Source organism: Anomalospiza imberbis, chromosome 3 (assembly GCF_031753505.1).
Source record: "Anomalospiza imberbis isolate Cuckoo-Finch-1a 21T00152 chromosome 3, ASM3175350v1, whole genome shotgun sequence".
In the NCBI taxonomy this organism is placed as follows: Eukaryota; Metazoa; Chordata; class Aves; order Passeriformes; family Viduidae; genus Anomalospiza; species Anomalospiza imberbis.
Window position 1 is genome coordinate 42503487 of NC_089683.1, and position 25764 is coordinate 42529250.

A 25764-nucleotide genomic window follows, 5' to 3' on the forward strand; every position below is an offset into this window, starting at 1 on the left:
GAATGAAAAGCAGCCTAACACAGTGGTAACCATTATCATTCTCTTTATACTGTAACCACACTAACTGGCTTGGTCATTTGGGCTCAGATAGATCAACAGAAATTTCTGATACGTACACCTGCTAAACAATGTTATGCATTAACATCTATCTTAAAAATACTAATTTGGCATAAGTACAACTGGCCTGTGGGTTTAGCATAGAAGAATCATATCACAGAATCACTGAGGTTTTGAATTGCTGAGTCTAGGGCCTTCTTCAGGTGGAAGGGCTTTCTGGAGACTCTTGAGCACAATGCCCCTCTACAAAGAAGAGTCAACTAGAGAAGTTTATCCAGGGATGGAGACTTCCTAGGCCTCCTGTTTCCAGTGTACAATTATACTTTTTGCTCACATTTAAAGGTAATTTATTGCATTTTAGCTTGTATCCACAACCTTTTATCCCTTCACTGGCTGCCACTGAGAGTCTAGTTCCATTTTTCCTCTGTCAGATTCTGCTAAGCTTTCTCTCCTCCATCTGAGTGGTCCCAGGTGTCTCAGCCTCTCCCCATATAACAGATGCTCAATCCCTTAATCATCTTTGTGGCCATTAACTAGGGACCATATTCTATTAAATCTTTGTCTCTCTTATACTGGGGAGACCAGAACTCGAACCAGCACTCTTTATGTGTTTCACCAGAAGGGGAAAGATTTCACTCCCTGACCTCTTGTCAGTGCTTTTCCTAATGCAATCAAGGCTGAGTTGCTTTTCTTAGCTGAAAGGACACACTGCTGGCTCAAGTTTAGTTTGCTGTCCACCAGAACCCCCATGCCCTTCTCTGTAAACCTGCTTTTTACTTGGTTTGCTCGCAGCCTGAACTGGGACATAGACGTAATCTTCCCCAGGTGTAGGACTTGTCACTTCCCTTTCTTCAGCTTCATGTCCTCCCTGTTGGCCCATCTCTCCATCCTGTTGAAATCCTTCTGAATGCCAGCACAATTTTCTACTTTATTGAAACTCCTCCTTTATGCAATGTTCAGACTTGCACACTGTTCTATCATACACATAATTAATGAAATTATTAAACAATATAAGACCCTTTGGATACGTCTCTAGTTACTGTCCTGTGGCTGGACTTGCTGGTACTGATTAAAATCCTTTTAACTCATAGTTAAGACATTTGTCAATTTACCTTATTTTTCACATATCTAGTTCATATATCATAAGTCTGTCTGTGGGGCTGTTATGGGGGATAATGCTGAGAACCTTGCTAAAGTAAAAATAAAAAAAATCCACTGTTCTTCCCTCTTCCACAAAGCTAGTCTTCTCCTAATAGAAGGCTATTATGTTAGCCAAAGATGGTTTCCCCTTTGCAGATATATGCTGACTAATATCAAGCACTTTCAGACCTCAGTACTTGGAAAAAATTTCCAGAAGGATTTTCTCCATCATCTTCACAGAGATGGAAATGAGGCTGACAAACCTGTAGTTTTCCACATCCTCCTTATTGCCCTTTATGAAAGGAGGAGTGAAATTTGCTTTTTTCCAAACCTCAGGCATCTCTGCCAGCAAACATAAGCTTTCAACGATTATCAAGAATGACCTCACAATGACATCAGTCAGCTCCCCCATACTTTGCAAGTGCATCTCATCAAGTCTCATCAACTTATATATGTCCGGTTTGTTTAAATGTTCCCTAACATGATACTTTTCCACTAAGTCTTTGCTCTAGACTTTTCCACAGGTCTCAGAAACTTCACTTTTCTGAGGGCTTACCCATAAAGACCCAAATTGAAGAAGATATTGAGTACTTGGCCTTCTCCATGTCCTTTGTCAGCAGTTCTCCACTCCTGCCTCCTACAACCATCCCTTGATTTTCCTAGTCTTCTTTTTTCTGCTGATATATCTGTAGAAACCCTTGTTTCCTTTCACAAGGAAGGATTGGACTGCTTGCTGGACTCAGTCCAGGTGGGTTTTGGCATTTGTAAAACTGTGACTGCATTCCACAACTACATTCCGTGACCGCATTCCAAGACTGCTTTTCTTGGGATTCTTACAAGAAGATCTTGGAATGCCAAGCACCAAATTCTGTTTTCACAAAATCCAGGATTATGATCCAACTTTTTGTCTTGATCCTCTTTCCTCAGAATCATGAAATTGATCACCTGCAGCCAATACTGTCCCTCACACTGATTTTTCCATGTTTGTAAGCATGAGATCAAGCAGACAAAGCCTCTCTTGGCCTGTCCAACACCCCTGTCTGGAAATTTTCATCAAACTGCTCTAGAAATCTCCTGGGCTGATTGTGCCTTGGTTTGTTGTCTCTTCAGCAGGTATCATGCTTCTTTGTGCCCACCATGAGGACTTGAATGAAGACTTTGGGAACATGAATCTTCTTCCAGTTGTCTGAAAATATAATCTACCCAAAATTTGCAATATACAAGATAAATTTTGTTGCATCGCGGTTTGGGGTTTAGATCAGGGGTTCTGATCTGTTAGCTAGCCGTGTTCTGTGTACCCCCGCACACCCCCTGTGTCTGTTCCCCACCATGGCTGTTCACTCCGGGTCCCTGGCTGTTGGAGTCACTCCGAATTCCCATCTCCCATCCACCCCAGAGCCCGGGGTCCGCCCCGGTCTTGTCCCTGTTGGGTGCCATGGTCCACGTCATCGCCACGGCGCCTGCCCACATTGGGCAGGAGGGTCCCTGCTCTCCTTGCTCTCTCCCCGATATAATCCTGTGCCTCAGAGTACTTGAGGCTGTGTTTCCTCACGCGCAAACTGGGAGCAGGTCGCGGTGCCTCGGCACAGCTACCCGCGGCAATAAAGGACTTTCAGCCTTCCATGCCTGGGGAAATCCGGACGTTCCTTCACTCTTTACTGGTGTCTCTCGCTCGCAGTGGTGAGAATCCGCTGGCACCCCCGCCCGGACTGCGTCACGGAGCCGAGTCCGGAAACACGCGGTGATCCTGGGTCCCAGAGGGAGACTGTGTTGCTGTAGGTGCCGGAGCTGTCCGGGGACTGGGAAAACACAGAGAGATGCCACGCTATACATCAGGCTATAAATATCCTTTAATCTTCATTTGCTGAATAGTTTCATCTTCATTCTCTTGGAACTCTTATTTAATAATAAAAAAATTATCTTTGTTTAGAAAATAATAAAAAATAAGGGTTTCTTACAGATTTGTTGCTATTTTCTGAATATTATTATTATTTATTTCTGGGCATTGCCAAAAGAACCATGACTATATATCTCTTCAACTGGACTTCAATTTTTAGTGGGTTGTCTGATTAGCTATAAAAAGTATCACCTCTGCATATGTGATGAACAGAATTCACTCTCTTAGCATGAGCAGAAAAGTGACTGAAAGCAGTATTTATTGTTCTGTTTTGAAACATATCAGACAGTTCAGTTGCTTCAAAATGAAGAGATATTTTCAGCATACCTAATTAATTGACATGTTTTCATCTTTCTCTCTGAAAGTTTTGAAGCAAAGTTGCCTAATGAGGAAAAAAAGAAACAACCAAAAAAGAAAGAAAGAAACATAAATAGCAAAACATATTTGTGCTCAAAGTTTATGAAACTCAGGAGTTATTTCTAGACCAGAATACTATAACACAACTTAGTAAATTTTCAGATAGCAGGGTTTTAAATCACAGACTCATCTCAACTTGGGAAATGCAGAAGCATGTGTTACCTCTATTTGGTAAATTTTTTCAGGCTTTTTAAATTTAGCTTTTATCTTTAACCTAAATCTAACCAGAAAGTACTTGTTCTGGACTCTTGCTTCTCTTTATATATTTTAAATTCAGTGCAGAGTTCTACCACACAGATGATCTTTGGCCAGAAACTAGCCTGAGGGAAACAAAATATGTTCCTTAAAATCAGAGGAACACAATTATAACTAGGCTATTGATACTGTCAGTTGTCAACATTTCATCTCAAAGCTTTCTTTCCAGGCTATAGGTATTCCAATTGCTAGACTTACTTTCTTTTCCCTTTTCTTTATTCCATTTTTACATGGGTTCACATTATAGTAATAACTAGTCTAACATTATATTCCGGAAATTTCTTATGAAGCTAGAGATTTTTTATTTTCTACAAAACTGTGAACCAACTCAGATTCCACTTGTGAACCTGTGAGAGGTTGTATCAGCAGACTGAGTTTCATGATAACTACATTTTTCTTGTAATTTCATTGAATTTTATCTGCATTTTAGTTTTAGTCATGGTAACTGGATTTGTTTTTTTAATTTGCTTTGGTTTTAACCTGTGTGTTTATGTAAAGTGACTGCAAAAAAAGAGAATTGTCTCAAATGCAAATATTATTTTACAGCAAAAGAACAAAAAATGTTGCTTCTCAGATTGGTATCCGTCTTGCCTCCAAGATATTGTGGTTTAAGATGCTTATGTGATGGAATCACATTAACTGCAGCTAAGGATCCATTTCCAGGAAACAAGTTCTTCAACTCTTCTTAATATGTTTGGACTATCTATAATGAAAAAATCTGTACTAATGGCATTGTCTGAACAAGACCAAGTTCCATCATGCTGCACATCAACAATATGTCTCATGTCTTTTTCTAATTATGGAACAAATGTAGTGAGATAAGACTATGGAAATTCTAGGACTTCAGCTTGTCTGCACAGCCTATGGGCCTACCAGGATTTCTTTGGAAGTTGCTAAAAAACAGCTTTAATAATCAAATAGCTTTTCTAAAACTGTGACTTTGACAAAAACACTGCAAGGAGCCGTTATATTTTAAATGGCAGAAACAATGAAGTATGGTCTTTGTAACAAGTTAATACATACTACATGAACTACAAGGAGTCTTGTTCTAGAGTAGAATTGAATGATCCAATTTTTCATCTGTTTTTTAGGCTGTCAAGCTTTTAATGCATTATAATTAATATTGACATTTTTGACACTAAAAAGCGAACAGTGTGAATTTTGTTTAAATGTTCTAAATTTGGCAGAACTTTGAATTTTTCCAAGTTTATTTATCCCACTTTTAAGGAAGAGGTTATGAGAACTAGATAATTGATCCTGAGCCCAGTCATTTTTGCACCATTGATGGTACAGATTAGTTTTTTATATGGATGTTGTCCATTATTAGTGATTTTCATAGCAAATCATTATGAAGTGGAGTACGCTATAATCATGCCACTTACCTAACACCCTGCCCAGCACAAATGAAATTAATGGGAATTTTTGCAGAATATGTTGGACTGGTAAAATATGGGACTTGATATGTATTAGCCCACACTTGCCAGTGTTCCTCAGGGCTTATCTATATGAGATATAGTGTTTTTTTCATGAACTCCACATATTGATGCACTGAATGATACATGAAGCTTAATTTATTGGCCTCTTAGTTGCATCAATGCTACAATTTTGTTGCCTCTTTTGAAGGTGACAAATGGTATTGTCAAGATAAATAGAATAAGCAAATGCAGCATTAAGTAATTTATTTTGAAACATGTTAGGCAATGAATCTTAATATTTTAAATATGGCCTGAAAATGAAAACATTAATTAATCCATTGAAGAGTTAGCATTAAGACATCCTTTAAAATTCTGTGTATAAAAAAGTAGATAAGATTGTCAATTCTTGAGTGAAACTTTTTTTTTTTGCTTCTCATTAGTAATTTTGAATCCTATTACTAAACTTGTATCAGTCTCTCTTTAAATCTGACATAACCAGCAAATGACTGGTAAGAGATTTCATAATTTAATGCTCTAAATTTCTTTTCAATAATCTAGATGATTCATAGTTACAATTGACTCCATTTTTGTCATCTAGCTTAATTATGAAATCTTAGCAGTGTGTCAGTTTCTGTAAAGATTTTCAGATAACTAAATTATAGATAATTTTTGTTATAATTCGGAAATAATTGCTGAAAATGAAGGGTGTTTTAAAAATTTCTCAAAGATGTATCCAATGTCCTTTTTTTTTATTTCATCCTGGAGACTGTTAAAACAGCTTGTGGTTAAATTTAATTATATATTTATATCCCCATCTGTTGGAGATGCAGATATTTTCTTTGTGTTCTTCAATGACTGTAAACAAAATTTTTAGTTTAACGTCACTTGTAATAAATCTATTTAGTATATATTTACAGTAGGGATCTTTATTAAAGTGTTTGATTTCCTAATAGACATTAATATTTACATCCTCATAAGGAACTCAAAGAGTATTGCTTTCCAATTTACAGAGTGGCATAAATGACATAATGAAAAGAGAGTTGCCTAAAATTAGATGAAGGTCCCTGTCTTTAGTCTCATGACCATTTAAATACAGCATAAATCCAGGCTGCTGCCAAAAGGATAGATTCTTTTCTTTCTTTTCTGTCCCTGTTTTCTATTTTTTTAACTTGTTTGAGCCATCATTATTTATTTATTTATTTTGACCATATGATAAGAAGGACTTTTACTAAAGTAACTGCAGAAAATTATAGCCATCTGGTGTTCCCTTCATAAGTATTATGTTCTCCCCCAAGCTGAGAGAGAAATAGTTGAAGAACATGTTTCAATACTTGAAAGGGATTGGAAAACAATTCTGGGCTGTGTCCGTTCTAGAACTTCAGTAATAGGAGGCCTGGCCTTGTCATTACAGGCTGAGGTGCCTGTTCAGCTTGGATGCTAACAACCTTCTCATGGATTTTAGCTGTTTTTTGGGAAGGGGGGTTCTGCAGCAGGTGTGATATCGTATGCCGGGTTGGTTCAGTTAGGGGTCTTAATAAATGTTAGTGAGTCGGTTCTCTGTACCCCTATTTTCCCCTCAAATTGGTTTGCCCCAAGCTGTTAGCAACAGGAATTTTACCTGTCAATCTTATAGCCACTCCCCGCTTCCTCACAGAAAGTTCTGTGTCAATCACCCCACATCTGCATTCCCATTTGTCCCAGAACACTGTACCCACCCCTGTTATGTTCCCATAGGTTGCCGTGGTCCGCATCACTCTCCTGTCATCTGTCCCCATTGGGCAAGGGGGCTTCTGCCCCTGTCTGCCCACCCCCTTTTTAACCTAATGTTTCCTTTGTTCAAATCGCCATTTTGTCCACGTGCATGCTTGGAGACAGCTGCTGCGACCACCGCTGCAGCCACGTGGGACAAAGTGTGACTTCTTTCTCCCTTCGGCTCCTCTCAGCATCTGACTACAAAGGCATCAAACCCACGCAGAGGCTCAGCCCTAGAGCTCCGCACACGTGGCAGCCCTGGTCTCACCAAAAGGCAACACCACTAGCTGGGCACCCCAACTGCCTGAGACCGGGGCAGAGAAAAACAAAAGCTGCAGTGTGACTCCCAGCAGCTCTGCTAGTAAGGACTCAGAGTTGTTCTGCACACTTTCCCTGCCCTGGATGGTGCTCAAGCCAACCAAGTTCTAGCTTCCAGCTCCGTTCAGTGTGAGGACTCCACTCTCCCTCTGACTTATTTGCAGCTGGAGCACTACAAGTGAACTGAGAAGACTGCAACACAGAATAGAGAAAACCACCATTCTTGATTTTGAGGCAGAAAAGCATCACCGCTTTGGAATGTTTTCAATCAGAAGTTTCCTTCTCTGAAACATCTCAAGTGTAATGCTATTTTCCAAAGCAGTGTTTATTTTTCAGTAACTTAATTCATATTTTGCCTAGTGAAATGTGGTTATCTACAAGTATAGAAGGAACAATCATTGAGAGAATAAAGAAGAATGTAAGGTCCCAGAAAAGTGTGCTGCTAAATGACTTGGTGCATTTTTTTCAGGTCTTGTTTTACTTTTTTGTTGTTGTGACTTTATCTCTCTTTTACCTTGGTATTTACTTTTCTTACTTTATCACTTTAAGAGAGAACTATGAGTTGTGGAAAGCTTACTTTTGTTCCATATCCTTTCTTTATGGGTATATTTAGATTCTGAAATTCAGACACTCTCTGGGATAGAAGCATTATTTATTTTTTTATTTCTTTTATTTATTTTTCTTCAGTATAGACCAGATGCCCCTTATGGGTTTAAATTGTTTTGTCTAATGCTATTCTCCCAGCTTGAAGATTAGCTCTGGATTCTAACATGGATAGCCTTAGCTTTTCAGAAGCTATATCTGAGCTAATGCATAACAATAATAAAACACATAATATTATTTAAGTTTCCAGACAGAAAGGAATTATATTGTCTCATTTCTGTGAAAAAAGTAGGCAAAATAATGACAATTTCCGCAACAGAAACATAAAGCAAAAATAATTTTGCAGCTGTCTTTATGAGAAAGTGTGAGTGTAACTCTGTTAATGTAGTTCAGTTTCTGTGTACAGAAATAATGAAACTAATAATACTAAGGATAAATCTCAGCAAAACACATAATTAGATAGACCAATTCTGCTTACGTTGCAAATATGTCAGACGCTGACCAAAGTTGCTTTCACTCCACCCAAATCTGCCTGATGGTTTAATCAACCATGTACTTTTCCACTTCAAAATTCCTGATGTTGATTCAGCTTACACCAATTTTCACCATAGAATGGAAACCAACCTTGAGTCCTTCCCCAGGAGTCTTCTTTTCATCTTTCTTATTTTATTATGGGTTTATTTTATAACGTCCTTTTTCCTTTGCTTTCTATCTTTGTTTTTCTTGTTGTTTCTTGTTTGTTCATTTGTTTTTGTTTGGTTTTCTTTAAGGAAGTTATTTAGCATGAGAGAACTGTATAATTCTCTACGGTGTATCAGCCTGTCTGTATTGATGTCTATTTGCAAGCTGTATTTTGTCATTTTTAGCTTTTCTTCTTTAGCCTGGGCTGCTTGTGCTTCCTCTACTGTGAAGAACATTACATTCACGGAACATTTATTTTGGACTGTGAAGAAAGATTTGTGTAGCTGCTGCACAGAGAGGGAGGCAGAAAATGAAAACTAGAATCAGTGCCTAATAATCTGTCTTTGTCTTCTGGTAGCTCAATTCTGTGTAAGTATTGTCTGGGGAAGGTAATAAGTGAGAAAACATGCCATCAAGGGATTTCCTGCAGGAGGGGTTATTACATGATCAAAGGCTCATTAGTGAATAAGGCTGGCTTTGCGCTATTTTCATACTTACTCTCTAAAACTCTGCCCATTTTACCGTGGGGGAATCAAAGCACTGAACTGCATGTGGTATTTTTAGAGAAGTCTAACTTACACATTAGGTCTATCTTTACATTTTAATTTTGCTCAGCAAGGTTGGAACAGATATTACAGGTTGTCTTATAAGACCTTCAGATGCTGAATATGTGGTCTTCCTAATCTGTGATCCTGAAGAGCCTTTTAGATGTATACTGAAGTGATGATCTCAAACAGCCAAGGAAGCTGATGTTGGACAAAGAATTGCAGCATGGGGAGTTCTGGTTTAACCTGGATTGCAGTGGATAATACTACTCTTTGTGAGAGAATTACCACAGGAAAACATACTGAAAGCATTTAAGCTCTGACTTGAATTATATGAACAGCACTTAAAAACTTATTCTAAACATTCATTCCCCAAATGCAAAGCAGTAAAGATTAGGAAGGTTCTTTTCAATGTGTTATTTATTCAAGTATTCTCAAATCCATTTTTGGCCATATGTTGTTTGAACTGTGGAAAATCCTAAGGATGAGCATTAAAACCAAACATTTCTTTTGCTTTTGTATGAAGCATTTTACAACATAATCAATATAGTGTTATGGAGATGATATTTTGCATTATACTCTTGACATTTTGTGAGTATAAATCATTCAAGGTTTACCTTGTCATTTATATTTTTAGCTCTCTGAAATATTTCTAGCATATTCCTTTTAAAGGAAGGGATTGATAATTTTGTTTATAATGCTTATTCTAAGAAGAGTTTTCTTCTGTGCAGATTCCAACAAGACAGAAACAGGCTAATGAAATTGTGCCACTGAAGTTGCAGAACCTTTTATGGGAATGATGCTGCATCGTAATGCAGTGAGATCATAACTGTGGCAAAATTTCAGTGAAGAGCATTATTTTTTTAACATCAGGAAATTCAACATCCAAATCTATAAGAACATAGAAAAAAATGAAAAAGAACAGAAAGGAAACATAAATTCATCTTATATTGTTTTTTAACCTTCCAGAATAAACATTGCATAGAAGTGGATGTATTTCATGAACACATGGATGACTGGCCATAATCCTGCCTTTCTTCCAGGCTGCTGAGAATTATCTCACTCTTTATATAGAGAGTTTTTTAACTTTAACCAGCACACAGAAGTCTTGTGTTCCTCCATTCACTTGTTCTCTTTGATTTTTTGAGGAATGTAAGGGTAGAATAAATTGTGTTCTTTTCCTAAGTGATTTGGCCTTTTATTTGTCCAAGATAGCAAAGTGACAGTATCACCATAATCATCTGCCTGACAAATGTATCTTAACAGAAGCTGAATAAATATGGAACAAATGAGTTGTGTTCATGAAGATGTAGCCAAACACCCATTTTACTAGTCCTAAATATTCCTTTATGTACATGCAAGAGAAAATATGGCTCAACTGTGCCAATCTTTTATTCTACTTGAAATTTCTTAGCTGATGTTCGTAAAAAGGCTGGGGGGTGGGGAAGGGTCCCTGAGAAAGGGACACCTTTTAGAATAGATGAGCCTGAGGAACTGAGTTTACAGCGTCTGATATAAAAATCACAGTTACAGCACTGAATCAACCTACAAGCAGTTTAACAGGGAAATAAGAGGGAATACAAGCTTTGTAAATGTCTGAGATTGTTAGAGCTTTAAAGATATCCTATAGACTGTGAAAACCCTGGCAACACTGAAGCAAACCTAAATATAAACTATGCTAGTGAAGCTGCAAATTGAAAATGAAACTGGCAACAATGATATAAAGAGTCTTTGGGTTAAACATTTATGTTGTTTACAGAACCCAACCCTCTAGTAGATATTTTAAAGACTATTTAACAGATGCGACATTTTCCCTTACTGCATCTTCCCCCTCCATTTTCCTTACCTGTCATTGTCCTTAGAGCTTTAGACAAGGAAGATGTGATAAAACTTGCTAATTTTTTTCTATCTATCTCAGTATTCCAGTGTGTATTCCAGTGTATATAAAAGAATAATTGGAAGAATAATTAAACAGTCAGAGCAAGACACCTGTTTGCTGAAAAGGTTTATTTACCTTTGTGTGAGACATATAAATGCACATGCTTAGACCACAGGTATTTGCATTTTCTAATTATTCCATTTACATTCAATTATGCCTTTTGTGGACTTCAGCGAAACAATTACCATAACCTAGGGAACAGCCTTTTAGCCAGCTACACAAAAACATGTTATTATCTTTCACTGTTAACAGAGGCAAGCTGAGAAAACTACCACAAAATAGCACAACATGCTCCTGTGACTTGTTTGTGGAGGTACTGTTTAAAGGCTCCCTTCTGTGAAGGTTATTTACTAATGAAGTTCCAGATCATCCAGAAAGCAAGAGAAGAAATGACACAGCTAATTGTTACTCTTGGATATTCTGAAGAAAACAGACGGACATACACACAAAATAAACTGGAGGGTGCCACAAGACAGTTGGCATCTTGGAAGGTTTTTTTGCTTGATACCATGAACCAGTCAGTGACTTTACATGACATACACAGCCCACTGAACTCATGAAACTGCAAAACTTCAGCCTTATTAATTATGGGTTTAAAGCTGCAATGCCTCAAACGAGAAATGTGACACACTCTTTGTTCAAATTTTGCCTCATTTTGAAATAAAGAAAAGGTGAGAAAAAAAACCAGACAGACTGTCTGAATGGCATTTAACACACATGTGGTAATTTGGACTGTTCTAAGATGTATCTTCTGTGAGAATGACTAATATGTTCTGATGTTTACAGACTGTTGGCAGCAACTGAACCATCACACACACACACACCCACACACACACCCCTTTTCCTGATTTGGCTTCTGTAGCTTCACTGTACAGGTCTGCAACACTAACCTACTAACTGTTCTGACTTTCCATGCACTTGTTCATAGTAGAAATGCAGCAAGGTAACTAAAACATGTAATAATAATAATATTATAAATATTTGAGCATATTTGTTCATATATGAGAATTTGATGTGTTGCAACAAACAGTGCAAACTGTTGTTATCTGCAGCAAAGAGTGAATAAGAACACTTGGTTCTTCAGAGCAGCACATTTTCTCTCTGAGGGTCAAGCATTGGTCCAATGATCCAATTGGAACCATTGCATTTTTCCTTCTGTAACCCTCAATGGGGCAGCAGAGAAAGATAAACATAAAGGATATATTTTAACTCTTGCTTTAAGAGGAACAAGACATAGAATAACTCTGTCTATTAGAGAGAGTTATTATATATCTGGTGAGATAGCTGTAGAAAGGCTCTAGGAAGACAGATTCAGCTATACAATGAAATACAGCTGCTTCCAGTAAAGGCATGCTATATAACAGAAATATTTTCATGAATTGGTTTGGCACTTTTTTTTTTTTTTTTTTTTATATTAAATGCATCAAACAGAGTGAAAGGTAGTCTCTAAATGGCTTTCCTAGTAATTACTTTACTGTGTACTGTAATTACCTGAGGACCATGCTGTCCTATATTAAAAATCACAGCCAAATGCTACAGACTCTCCTTTGTTTCAGCTGGTGGTCCCATAACCTGTCCCCTTACAGAGTATATTCCTCCCAAAGCCACTGTCTTCCTGAGGTATCAGCTAGCCAGAAAGGGGCTCTGTTTCTGCAATAATTCTAGGTCTGTCTTCTGGCACAAGGATAATTAAGGAAATCCTGTTACGTAGAAATATTTCCTCGGGCTGTAGGAGCTCTGTGAGCCTTCTGGTGGTACAGGTGGGAGGATCCCCATCAGTCTGTGACCTCACTTCTCATCTGTGTCTGCTCTCTGGTTAGAGGAGAAATAGAAGTGAGATCTAGCAGGAGATAAGGGGAAAGGGAAGTCTGTTTACATACAAAGGTCTCCCTTTACTTATAAAGTTACATTATAGAAATTTTACAGAGCTCCTTAAAATAACTGAAATAAACTTCATCTTGCAGATGGAAAAAAATTATCTTTTCTATTTCATCTATTTATACCCATAATTTGAGACGTTCTGAAAAATCCTTGAAGAAAAATTTGAAATTCTAATATTGAAACTTAGACTGGAAGAGAATTTTAGGGATGTTTATAAATTTTTTCACGTTCAAGGCATTGTAAGCTGTTAATTTGTGTTAATTCTGGAAGAAATAATTGACAATTTATAAACCTAATATACAATTTTGACACAATTAAAATTATCTGCCATCTATGTGAGAGTTTTCCTCTGCATTTGTCAGAAGGATTGAAGGTCTACAGACATCAGAAACATTGACTACCATCTTTCTAATTATATATTAAATAAAATAAGAGCAATTTTCTATTACCCATGAGAAAAGAAAAAGAAAATTAAAAAGCCTAATGATATAAGCTGTGACATACTATGTGAAAAATAAATATCAGGGGTTCTGTAAATATGAGTACACTACTGCTCCACAGTATAGGCACAAAAGGTAACCACAAAGGTTGTAATGCAATCTCTTTTAGTTTATATCTAGTACTGAAGTGAGACCTAAGGAGTCTGAATTTCAGCAGAAAAAAATTTGAAAGTATGCAGGAAATGATGGGTGAAATTGAATGATTTTGAGTAATGGAGAGAAATTTTTAGTGTTTAGAGATAAATTTCTTAGGCACAGAGATTTTGCATGCCACCTAGCAATAAATATAGTGAGAGGTGAGTATTATTCTGTTCCTTTTTTTTTTTTTTGTTTTCTTTATAGCCAATATAGATGAACAGGTAAATGAGAAAAAAAGGACCAGTGGTAAGAAAATGCATACAATATGGTAAAGAAAATGTAGAAAATTGTTCAAACACTTTAATTCCTTTAGGAAAGAACAGAAGTTAGGACAGAAATTGAACCCCAGCTGAGAGTTTTATGTATTTGAATTGTCTTAGACATCATACAGAATTCACATGGTTTTACCTGAATATGAACATGCTATGGAGAATTGCTACTATGTTGCAAAGCCCATTGCAATAGCCTGTGCTATCATTCTGAGTGTTTCTAGGCATTCAAAGCAGAAGGATTTTACCTACCTGGTAAAGAGCTGACTTCAATGTTTTCAATACTTGGTAAAGCAGTACTATTTTATATTCCCAAGAGATAATACATGTGCTGAATTTCTCAGTGCACAGACACAAGACTACATAATCATTCTTTCCCTCGTTATTCCTGTATAATTTGAATGAATAATCTTGATTTTTTTAAACTTTTTTTTTTCCTCTTTAGAGCTTCAGCTGAGTAAAAAAGGGATGGGGCTAAAGAGGCTGAAGGGGTCTACCTTCATATTGCACTATTTTTTCATCTAAATTATACTATATCAGGGATTAAGTGTGTCTTTGTCTTACATTTTTGAATCAGAAATTTAGAAACAGAATTCAATAAGTTAAAGAGTGCACTAAATTCAGTTTTCCTATAGGACATTCATATTAAGTGCCTATAATAATAACCTGGTTTATATTTATCCCTTAAGGTATGATGGGCTAACCTCTTTGGTTCTTTCTTTGAGACCAAAGGATTTTCTTTTTCTTAGTGCATTTAGATGACTTATAGTTCTATTTTTTTCCCTATTCATTTTTATTCTGATAACTGGATGGTTTTGGCTTGTTCATTGGAACATGATTTAATTTACTTGCATGGGACTTTATCCTGACTCAACAATGTTACTTTGCTGATGAAGTATTATCTCACAAGTTCAGCAGTGCTACTGATGCAATATATTTCCTTAGGAAGGATTTATTTTCAACTAACACTACATGACAGTGCTATTGATAGCCATGCCTGAACTAGTCATCCAATCCTCTTCAGAAACCAATTTTTCCATAGGAATAATAGGGTTTAAAGGAGAATAAGCTCATTAGTCCACACAAAGCTCTCTAAGCACTGCCAATAACAACAACTGATCACCAGGTGCCTTTCATAGTGACCCCTCACGTTTCTTGATGATGCAAAATGACAGCATATGACACCTCATAGCACCCATGTGCCATGCTGTGGAACAAAGAGCAAGAAATAAAAAACAAAGGAAAAGGAAATCTATTCTCAAGCTAATTCAGTAGACAGTGTAAATGACAGAGTAGGGAACTGCAGAAAGCAGAAGATGATGCTTAACACTTAAGCAAGATGAAACTTTACTCTTCAAAAAACTCCAAATACTAAATATAGTTCAATAGAAAAGTTACTTTCTCCAGCTTTCTGTGCAAAAGTTTAAAAAAAAGTTCAGTATTGCTGAAGAATTATACTGACATGATGAATTGTACTATTTTGGAGTTATTTTCTATGGACCTCTGAAAGACACCAACAGACAATTAAAATAAATAAATGAATAAAAAAACCACAACCCCTCACAAATTAAAGTGTATAGATACATTCATCATACCTGTATGGATATCTTGACTACTATGTATTTTCCTCCCAAATGAAGCCCTTCAAAAAACTAACAATGTAACATTCTGAGGACAAACAACTCATCTTACATTAAGGCATTAAATATTAATTTACATGGAAGACAGGTAACTCTGCCATGAGTTGTCAAAATACATCTGAGTAAATGAACTAATTTCCATATCTAAATATCTTTCCAAGACTTTTTACAACATTGACTTTGTTGTATCTTTGTAATTCACCTAAATGTCTGAAACATAAAGGACAGTTCTAGATTTTAAGGAGATTATTGTTGTTCACTGTATTGTGAACAAGTATGGTATCATCATACTTGATACAGTAACTGTTCAAGAATATTGGAAATTCTAGTACTGGATAAGATTTGAGCACATTTCAAAACCTACCTTGAGGTGTTTTAATAGCTTTTATACCAAATAGTTGACTAATACTTTTTCAAAGAATTTTGGTAGTTGCTTGGTTCACTGACATCTCCAGATCTGGGAGTTATTTCACTGCTCAAAATACTAAAAAAAAGAAAAAAAAGTTCAAATTCTATTTTGCACATCGTAATGAATTTATTTATATCCATCTTAATTAAACAACTAACATTTAATTTCCCTAAGGAATTTAATTTCTTTTTCGTCTTATTAGAATGTATGGTAGGCTATATAGATAGAGATCCAGTAAGTTAAACATGTGATTTCTGGACACAATAGAATAGAAAGTTCCCTGGATCCTCATAGTGGTTTGCATGGTCTTTTAGCCATTTCCTTCTGCCCACTCCGCACACAAAAAAATAAAGAAAAAGAAAAAGAAAAAGAAAAAGAAAATAAAAAGAAAAAGAAAGAAAAAAAGAAAAAGAAAAAGAAAAAGAAAAAAAGAAAAAGAAAAAGAAAAAGAAAAAGAAAAAGAAAAAGAAAAAGAAAAAGAAAAAGAAAAAGAAAAAAAAAGAAAAAAAAAGAAAAAGAAAAAGAAAAAGAAAAAGAAAAAGAAAAAGAAAAAGAAAAAGAAAAAGAAAAAGAAAAAGAAAAAGAAAAAGAAAAAGAAAAAGAAGAAAAAGAAGAAAAAGAAGAAAAAGAAAAAGAAAAAGAAAAAGAAAAAGAAAAAGAAAAAGAAAAAGAAAAAGAAAAAGAAAAAGAAAAAGAAAAAGAAAAAGAAAAAGAAAAAGAAAAAGAAAAAGAAAAAGAAAAAGAAAAAGAAAAAGAAGAAAAAGAAAAAAAAATTAAGAAATCTTTGGTTTAGGCCTAAAGACATGTTCTGGTTTGAGGTGCTTGGGATGCTCTATGGGAAAGAGCTCTCTGTGATGAATGGCTTTAGAGTCACAACCTGTCTTATCACATTTAATTTACTAATATTCTGAGAGTCAGGGACTAATTGGATTAATTATGGTGGTGTGCAGTTTTACATTATATAATATTATTCACAGTGATGTGGAAAGCAAGTTAGAGTTGTATTACAGCCATTCTAATTTTGAAACACTGAGAGGTTTAGAACAAAATCTCTAGAACTGTTGATATTCCTAACACGTTCACTGCATCCTGTTCTGTCAGTCGTGGATATTATTACATGGATAACAATATACACATAACTACACATAAAGAAAGAGCACAGACTCCATTGTGAGCTCCCTTCCATGCCTTTCCCTAATCTAAGAAGCAATGTAGGAGATGGAAGTGTTCACAAACCCCTTCTCTCTGAGTATTTGTTTTCCTAGACAAGTATAGCCATGAGGTTATAGGTAACTTGGGGTTCTCTGAGAGTATTGTGATGAAATTTTTCAGTCGAAGTTACCATAACACTAATAACTAGAACCACATTGAATGCCCTGCCTACTGACTCCCACTTCATAATCTTAATTATCTAATGAGGCAGGACAAATGACAGAAGTAGGAGAAAGAAAGGGAAAATTTCTGCTTTAGTCCTGCACAGCCCTGCTTCAAAAACAAGTCCTCCACATTCCATGTTAAGGCTCTAATGAAGTTGTACTTTCACTGGATAAAGTGGTGCAGAAAAAGATGAAACGAGTTTGTACAAATATTTTTGAAAATACTTGTCAAATATCTAGTCATATAGGCAAAAAAAGAAATTTCAAGTTTCCTAGTATTGCTGTTCTGCAAGTTATGAGGTAGAGGTAGTATATATACATGTTGGGCTGTACATTTAAAAAGGGTGAAGGTAAAACTGAACAATACCTGTTGGATTAGTCTGTCTAGCTGACTATGCACTATTATTAACGTAACTCTCAGTAGCTGAAGCTTCACTAAAAATCAGTGTAACCCTGGATGCTAGGCAAACCCTTTTACTGGATTTAGGTTCACAAAATTATAACAACGAAATTCAGACATCAGAAGGAATGTAGGCAGGCCTAAGTTGTTATTTGAAATGCTTATGCTGTTTTGTAGTTCTGTTGGTGGTATATTGTATTATGGCATGTTTGAACAAACAATGCTTTCAAGAGATGATGCGGTATCTGTCTACTATTTTTTCTTCTAGTTAGATGCCATAATAAAGTCCCAAAGGCTAAAGGTAAAGCTGTAAAAATTCATATTGTGAATAAATTCATCCTCTGTCTTTATTTTTTTATAATGACTATTTTAAAGAAATCACATGGCTTGAATAGAAAAGACACCTTAACTGTTTAGCTTTTACATTGCTACTACAAGTGTAATTTGATTTGTGCAATACAGACATTAAATTAGACAATTAAATTTCAAAGTAGTAGCATTATCATTAGGAATATAGTGTTATTAGTATTAGAGTTATTGATGCTGATATTATAATTAGTATATTTTACCTTTGAAAGGGTCCTTTCTCACAATCTTTACTGTGCTGTGCCTATACCATTTCTCTAGATTTTATGTTAAAACTCATATTGAGCTAAGCATCCTTACAATGGGTGCATTTCAATATACTCACAATGATATTTATTTGCAGTTATTGTAAAATTTGGTTTTCTTGTGCATGCTTTACTTTCTTGTAAAATTTTACAATTCTTAAGACAAATGTGTATTTTTCATCAATGTAAATGTCTTCATAATCAAGGAATAAATTTATGTACAAGATCAACTCATTGGGTTTTCTTATAGACTTTGATCATGGAAGTATATTAAATGAATGTGAATCTATCAGGGTTTTGGCTACCTATGGCTACCTACAACAAATTATTTTGAGAAAAAATAATTAATACTGCAAAAGTATTGCAATAACATGACATCCTAAGGTTATAAGAAAGTCGGGAAAGTTAGATGTTAGAATATCTTCTGTTAGATGTTGAAGAAATGTTTTTATTTTTTAAAAGTGGTCTATTTTCTTCAGCTATATTCCACCTTGGTATAGAAATAAAGATGTGCAAAGTACTATAAAGAATTTTCCAGTTAGCTGGCATGTGATATAATCATTTTCCTTTGACACTTCTAGGAAAATGTCACTTGTTTTGGTAACTGATGTTTACTGGTCATGAGAGTCCCATTTTCAAGCAGTACACCTTTCTGTCTTTACAGATATGAAGTTATTGTCTTCACCCTCTTCTACCTTTAGGAGATTCTTGAATGTCATTTTTGTTTGTTTTAAAATAGGCATAGTCTGGCAAAAAAAACCCAAATAAACAAAATCAAAAAACAACTCAGTTGTTTGAGTCAGAAAAATAGCCCAACACAAAACCAAGAAAAACCAAAGGGGAAACATGAGAGCAATCCACTAAACATACAAATTTAAAGGGTTTTTTCTTTAAATAAATATGGAGGTGTTCTGAAATTCAAGGACTAATGAGGGATTTTCATAGAATCTTGGGGATTAAAAGATGTATAAGAGGCTCTTAGTTCATTTAGTTCACCTCCTAATCCAGACATGAATCCAGCAGACCCAGAGATTTTAATTCCAGAATTTATATGACATGTTCATACAAGCACACAAATAAGAGTTTGTTTCGCAATTTTTATACATGACATTGGGTTGTGGTTTGGGTTGGTTTAGTCAGGAGTTTTATTAATGCTAGTTAGGTACATTCCTTTTACACCCCTATTTTTCCCTCACAGTGGTTTGCTCCAAGTTGTTTACCCCAAGATTTCCTGCCACTCACATCCACAGTTAACTGTCAATCTTCTCACTTCTCCCAGTTTTCTCCTTATTTGGTTCTGTCAGTCAAGGTTTGTTCACTCCCTGTCATCTGGCAATCTTGTAACCACTCCCAGCTTCTTCATGAAAGTCATGTATCAATCACCCCACCTTAGCCTTTCTATTTGTCCCAGGATGCTGTGCCCACCTCTGTTATGTCACCACTGGTTGTGAAACCCTACCTCATTTGTCCCCATTGGGCGAGGCAGGTTTCCACCCCTGTCCGCCCACCCCCTATTTAATCTGCTCTAACCCTTTGTTCTCCGGCATTTTGTGTTGCATCTCGCTCTAAGAGATTTTGTTTCGACCATTCATGGGGGAATAAAAGTTCTTCGGGCTTGCAAGCAAAGTGTCCTTCTCTCATCCCTTTGTCTCCCTCTCAGCCTGTGAAGCTACCAAAGCTGCGTTACCAATGCCGCAGCGTTACCAGGGAGGCTGACACCAACCCCTGGAGTGCCTGGATTCGGTGTCGACCAACCACCCTCATACGGGCAGACTGGCCGGTGTATTTTGACTGCTTGAGGTCGTGGCAGGCAGCTGACGCAACATGTATTTCAGTGCAAAAAGTACTGAGATTGCTAATTTACAAATGTTCTCTGTTCTGCATAGCCAGAATGACTAAACCTAATTGAGGTCAAATAAAAACACCCTCCCTGGTTTGAATACACCATTTGCCTCATAAGCTCCCACCTAGCATCAATCAATCCTATTATTCATTGATTTTTGTAACACTGATCTTTGTGGCACTTAATGCTTTTTAGTTCCACCTACAACAAATTTATTTTTTGACTTTTAATATGGTAGAAGCAAAAAAAAGTCTAAAAGAATATTAAACATGCAAAAAATATTTAGCCACAGTTTCTATAAGGTTTATCAAAGTATAAATGAAACAATCATTACAAGCTCAAACATGGCAGACAGTAAAAAGCCACTTTCTTCCTCTTTTAGGACAAAATATTCTGCAAATACTTTTTACCAGCACTAAATATTTTTCAAGAGAAATAAATTGGACAAGACATTAGAGAAGATTCAACTTCGCTCTTCAATCCTGAAGCTTTTAATTTTAATTGAAAGAAAAAAGTAAAAGAACACCGCCTATCTACAACAAAACTCCCAAAATATCCCGACCAACCAGCCAATCAAAAAAACCCAAAACATAATAAAAGAAAACAAAAACCCTACAAACCAAAAACTGTATGCAAAGAGTGGGAATTCATGGTACATATGTAATAAATTCATTACAGAAGATTTGTCAAACAAACATATTAAAAGTGTTCTGGAACTACTATGTATTAAAAATTTAGATTATGAGTTAGAAGACTGTGGAAGTTTTCTCATCCAAGTAACTTCAGAAGTGCAAACCTGCCCTTTCACTAAACACCATACCCACAAGAGCACTCATATAAAGCATTTAAAAGTGTAGTCACATTCTTAGACACATTTGTGGGACTGATTGTCACTGAAATGATAAGAGGATTTTGGATTTAGTATCTAGAACATATTGCCTTTAGAGAGAAAGATCTTCAGAAGTACATAGGTTTTTAGCTAATCTTTTGCCCCAGGCTTTTGTTGCTTTTTTTTACTTTATGTTTAACTACCCATACATATATATATATATACACACACATCCCTATATGCATAATTAAATGATATATTGCCCAAATAAGAAAAGCTTGGTCTCTTGTTGTTATTTTAGCCATAAAAACCGGGAATATTGCACATTGAAAAAGTGGAAATGGCTCAGAGCATGTGTTCAGTTTAGGACTTCTCACACTTTATATATGGAATCTCATAAGTGGTGGTTAAAGTATTCAGGTGGCAAAGTGCCAAAGCTGATTTGTTTGTATTCACCTTAAGAATAATGCCGATACACAGAATTTATTCCAAATATATCTGTGTAAGAGACCATATTATTCAACAGAAGATGCCAACTTTTATTGGCAATTGATTTTCAGCAATATGCCATGTTGAAAAAGTAATAATTTGAAGCACATTTTTGTGGACAATTTAAATAATGCAAGGCAGTGTTAATCATTTGACTAAGGTATGACATACAAAATCAAAGATATAAATTATTGACATCAAAAGAATGGCTCAGATTCTTCCAGACTTAAGATTTACTGTATACAACACGAAATTTAATGAGAGTGGCTCTCAGTTTAAGAGAGAATTTGATGGAATTGTTACATTAATTGGGCCAGTGTAATCAGTGCAGTTATTATGGATTTATTCCAGAATTACATGTACCCAGACAAAAATAAAATGAGAAATCTTCATCTTTTGGGAAAGAAGCTAAGTACTAAAACATTAGTGTTCTTGCCATTTCATGTACTGAAAAGAAAATTTTAAAGAAGAAATATTTATAAAGCAAATGACAAGCTGGCATTTTGTTTTTGGTGGACAAATAATCCCTGAATATAATTATCCTCAATTTGAAAATTTCATTTAATAGCTATTTTTTTTCTCTATCAAATCACAGAATATGCTGAGTTGGAAGGGACCCATGAGGATCATTGATTCCAACTCCTGGACCTGCACAGAACAACCCTAAGAGTCACACCAGGAGAGCACCCAAGACCATTGTCCAAATGCTTCTTGAACTCAGTCCAGCTTGGTGCTGTGACCACTTCCCTAGGGAGCCTCTTCCAATGCCTGACCACACTCTGAGTGAAGAACCTCTTTCTAATATCCAAACTAACCTTCCCCTAACACAACTTCAGGCCATTTCTTCAAGTCCTGTCACTGGTTACCACATAGAAGAAATCACTGTCTGCCTCTGCTCTTCCCCTCATGAGAAAGTTGCAAAAGCAATGAGGTCTCCCATCAGTCTTCTCTTCTCCAGGCTGAACAGACCAAGTGACCTCAGCTGCTCCTCACAGGTCTTCCCCTCAAGGCCCTTCACCATCCTTGTGGGCCCTCCTTTGGATGCTCTCTAATGGCTTAATGTCTTTTTTACTTTATTGCACTTAGATCTTCCCCCAGGACTCGAGGTGAGACTGTCCCAGTGCGGAGCAGAGCAGGACAATTCCCTCCCTTGCCCAGCTGGTGGTGCTGTGCCTGAAGCACCCCAGGACACCACTGGCCCTCCTGGCTGCCAGGGCACTGCTGACTTATGCTCAACTTGCCATTGACCAGGACCCCCAAGGTCCATTTCTGCAGTGCTGCTCTCCAGCCTCTCATTCCGCAGTCTATCTGTACATCCAGGGTTGTCCCATCTCAGGTGCAGAATCCGGCACTTTCCCTTGTTGAACTTCATTAGGGTTGGTGATTGCACAGTCCCCTGTTGTCAAGGTCTTTCTGCTGGGCCTCCATGTCTGTGAGGGATCCATAACTCCTCTCAGTTTTGTATTTTCTGTGAACTTGCCCAGTATCCTTTCTAGTCCTGGGTTCAAGTTGTTTAAATGTACATATATTCTCTGAAGTATCACTGAATTAAATGTTTTGAAAATAATAAATTATCAGATACTGGATCACTGTGAAACTGCACTGCAGTACACAAACAGTGTACTTAAAATGACAGAGGACTAATGAAGGAGCCCAGTGCAGTGACTTTAAAGGGAATATTTTGGTTTCAGTCCTCTTAAGTGTATAACTGAATGAACAGAGAAAATGACTGAAATTATGGATATAATTCTGACTGATATTAATGAATATGTAAAATATATCCTAGTTTTGTATCAGAAGCAAACAGTGAGGCTTTGAAATTAGAAATTTTGATTTCTATACGTGCCTTTGTAGGTGTCCAGACTCTTACTAACTGATTAATAATCCAATAGCAGCTAAATCTCTAGCAACTGCAAGCAAGAACAATATGCCAATTGGAAGAATGACACTTTATTAAAATAAAGTCCTAAACTCTGTCTCTCAATTGTTATCTATTTTCCTTTTTTGTTAGAGTACATTTTCCAATCATTCCCTGCTGCCTTATACCTGCCAAGGTTTTGATAGACATGACAGGTTTTTTTGGATGAATTTTAAATTTCTATGTCTGAAATATTTTTTTCCTTGCAATCTAGCTGCTCATTTGAAAAGCTACGTGATCACAGATTATTTCTTAATTTAAAAATTTTCTATGGTTTATTGATGCTAAATTGACTGATTGTTTAATTTCAGGAAAAGATTAAATGGCTTCTTTCAAAGGAAAAAAAAAATTAACTAAAACAGCACTTTGAAGTATTTCATTCAGTCTAATACATGAAAAATAAGCCAATCCAGAAGAATATAATTTTCAATAATAGTTAATAAAAGTGTCAATGATCTGGACTGTCTGAAATGTTTATGATTAGGCATTTTTTATCATGAATAAATTTAGACTATATGTTATTAGTTTAGGCTTCTGTAGCCAACTAGTCAAGTGTGCCCTCTTTTATTTTATTTCCCAATTTGCTACATCTCCAAAAGGAAACAAAACTTTCATTTTGTTTTTTTATGGTGCAAAAGGGTAAATTTGTGTCTTCTATTTAAATCAATACAAAAAGAGAGCCTCTATATTTAGACCTTTTTTGTGAAGATCCACATAATATTCTTTATTCAGCAACCTACTAATTTATTAAATATTTTTGTTTTTTTAAAATCTTGTGCAAGTATAAAATAAGTTAATCTGACTTCTTCAATAAATATACAAACTTATAGATGAATGGATTTAAATATGTGATCAAAATTAAAATGAAGTATTTAATTGAAGAAAAACCTCTCCTCTCCTCTTGGAAATGGAGAACATATTTGGAATTCATTGCATGTTCTGAAGCAGGAAGTTTTTGAAGGAACTGACAGCAAGAAAATAGAATTCCTTGAACATTTTTCTGCATCAAATTATGGTGGTTTTTTGTAGCTTTTTTCTCCCTTTCTTTACTGTCCATTGCCATTTCTCTTTCCTATTAATAATAGGACTAGACATATTAACACCTCCATTTTTATATATTCAGTTGAGGTAATAACATTATTTGTCCTTCAACATCTCTGTCTTGTTGCAGAATACAATTATTCTTTTCGAAACTACAATAAAATAAGACCTGTCACTCTGTGATTGTTAAAACAAAGTAGCAAGTACTTTTAGAAGCCAGAATAAATCCTAGTGTCAAACCCAGGATGGCTATTCACATTGAAAATAATAATTCATGACTATAATACCAAAAATGTTTTAGGTGTGACTGTGTCATTTCTCCTTTTTGGATAGTAAAATACACATGGAAGTATGTATTTTGGAAGAGAAAGGAAGTTTTGCAAATGAAAACTTCAGATAAAGAGATGTGAACTCTGTAGACAATATGTTTTCAAGTCTGAATGGGCATGTCTCTAGAAATGGAAATACTCCAGGGTCTGTGCTTCATGGACAGCTGTAGCAGCAAGAAACCTGAAAAAATTCTGATCAATCCAGCCAACAGGAAAAAAAAAAAAACAAACCATCATTTAAAAGGTTTTTTGAAAGATCCATATTATTGCATTTTGGTGGAATGTTACAGTCATTTTAATTAACTTACTTTAAGAATGTTCACACTTTTTATGTGTGCGCTACACTCTGCAGACTTCCTGCAAAATAACAATTTGATTGAAAAAAATGCTTAGACAGATAAAAAATTATTTTCTGTTCATAAGGGAGGGGTCCTGAGATATTTCCCTTGGCCTTCATAGACCTTGATCTTTTCATTAGAACTGCAAAGAAATATGGATCATGACGGGGTACTGTCTTCCTCACTGTGCTGAAAAATCTATCCATTGTCATTGCTACTGTTCATAGCTTTCCTAATTTGCAGCTGGCTAAATGCTGGTCAGATTTATCCATAGTTTGTCACAGTTATCGGAAACAACAGATTGAAAAATGGCTCATTGCTTTTTACTGATGGTGCTCATAAGAAAGCCATCAACATAAAATGTCAAAATTCTCACAGGATGCAGTTCTTTAATCTTAACATGCTTATTGTGACCAGCCTTTCCCACATATGAAATAGAAGTAACCTTGACAAATCTATTTATTTTTTGAAAAAAATCAAATTGTTCTAAGTCAGGCTTGAGTCTTCTAGGGGTATGCTTGTAATTTGGGGTATGATTTTCACAGTATTGAAAGAATTAGATAAACTGAGCTCTGATGCTAGAAAAAGCCATAGCCAACAGCAAGAGGAAACTGAAGAGCTTTTCATAAAGAGAGAAACTGGGCAACAAAATCTAATATTTATGATTTAATAGTCAGGAAGAACTGGATGGTAGCAGAGAAAATACAAACTTTTTTTTTTTCATTTGTAGCCTG